Source organism: Mytilus galloprovincialis, chromosome 2, assembly GCF_965363235.1.
Source record: "Mytilus galloprovincialis chromosome 2, xbMytGall1.hap1.1, whole genome shotgun sequence".
NCBI classification, from domain to species: Eukaryota; Metazoa; Mollusca; class Bivalvia; order Mytilida; family Mytilidae; genus Mytilus; species Mytilus galloprovincialis.
In genome coordinates, this window is record NC_134839.1 from 70,280,947 (window position 1) to 70,282,769 (window position 1,823).

The 1,823-nt window shown below is 32.2% G+C and overlaps 1 long non-coding RNA gene across 1 annotated transcript in view; it reads left to right on the forward strand.

The window, feature by feature from the left end:
* The first annotated feature begins 464 nt into the window (after positions 1-464).
* The window catches only part of LOC143064275 (uncharacterized), a 12,845-nt gene continuing 11,486 nt past the window's right edge, over positions 465-1,823 (forward strand). The window contains exon 1 of the long non-coding RNA XR_012975212.1: positions 465-536. This is a non-coding gene — a long non-coding RNA (uncharacterized LOC143064275). The remainder of the gene's footprint in view (positions 537-1,823) is intronic.

Here is a 1,823-nt window from a genome sequence, read left to right on the forward strand (position 1 = left end):
CAAAATTGTCGAAAGCAAAGTTTCATATGTGTTCTCATACGAATAACGAATAACATGACGGACGGCCACACAAAAAAAATATTAATACTGAAACGTTTCACTATCGATCAAAAGTCCGGAAAATGATAACACTGTTAACACTATGGTAAAACTGTAAACTTGTGTTGTTTATAATATAAATTGAAGTTCTTCGTGTACATATTGTCAATACATCATTTTATTACTTCGGAAAAAAAATTTTGGTGTAGAAAATTCAGGGGAGGCAGTTGCCTCCCCTGCCTCAGGTAGTTACGGCCCTGTCCATGGTGCTACTATTGTGTGATAGTGTAGTATATATTTCTGTTGTGTCACACATCTACAAATATATTTAGTTCAAGTACAATAATGAAACTCGCTTGAGGGAAATTGAAACTGTATTCTCAGGAAATGAAAACCTGCACATCATAACTATACAAACACGTAAGCTATAACCTTTTCACAACATAAAAAACACCAAAAACACCCACAGGACTTTACAAAACATATTGACGAAAAATGTAAGTTTATATAGTCAAATAGTAAATATATGTTAAATTTGAGTATTAAAAAGATGCACTTTGTTGAAAATTGTATGCCATTGACTTGCACGGAAATGCGGAAACAGAAATCTTCAGATAAAAAATGATAATTTATTTGAATGCAATTATTAAGATTGACACACACGACCATTTTGTTTTTACGGTATATAATATACGTATATGCGTATCAGATATCCTTGTTTAATTCCTACGAGAAGATAACACCTCCCGAAACGAAAGCTTATTTTTAAAAGCTATAGTTAGAGGAGGGGATGAGGTGTCTGCGCAATGCTAAACGGTCTTGTCGTAGAAGTTAGAAATAAAAAAGTACAGAGTCCAGCCCCGCTCGGGGAGGAAGTTAAATATCAGATCTACTCTAATATCGTTAGGTTCATTTTCTAGGCACCTTATTTATAAACATAATATCAGTTGTTATGAACAACTGATTTTATGTTTCCATAGTTGGTAACGACAGATTTTAGATAATAAATATCCCCATCCCGTGCAGATTTCAAGTTGCTGATAACCAGCTATATATGCGGAATAGGAAACTGAGGAAACATACGTATTGAAGTCATGTCATTAGGGTTGTTTTGTTATAATTAGCTGTCACTTGGATCGGCAAAAGATGGTGCTATGTAAAAGGTACAATTTATACAAAATTTTCTCTTAAATAAACATAAAAGTTGTGCGAGGTAAGGTAAACAAAAAAAAAAAGGATCTTTTCATTTCATCAATTTGTATCTAAAGCAATGGTCTCAACTATTTATATGTTGAAAGGAAGAACAATTGGGTATTTTCCCATTATTTTCCCAGAATTAACATACAAATTGAGACAAAATTAAAATAAATTGATAATTGAAACAATGCTTTTAACCTCTTCTAAGAATTAAATATTTCCCAGATATATCTTCACAGTATAAAGCGTACACTATGTGTTCAATGAAAGACACGTTTCCATTTCGTTTCGTTAAGTCGGAAACCCAGTTGAAATAGAACAAAAGAATCGAAGCTCTTTGTTAGAGAAGGCGATAAATGCTTACTGTGATGTTTACTATAGTAACACAAATTTTAAAAGTTAATAGAAAACAAATAAAATGACAATTTTCTTCTCAACTACGAAGTGTTTTATTTTAAAATCACCATTTGCATAAGTTTTCAATTTATCTTGAACATAGTTAAGCAGAACAATTAGATATCAAGTCGACGACATGGGGTATCTTTCAAGTTGGATGAAGAAAATGCAAAACCTCCTATTAGTTCAGT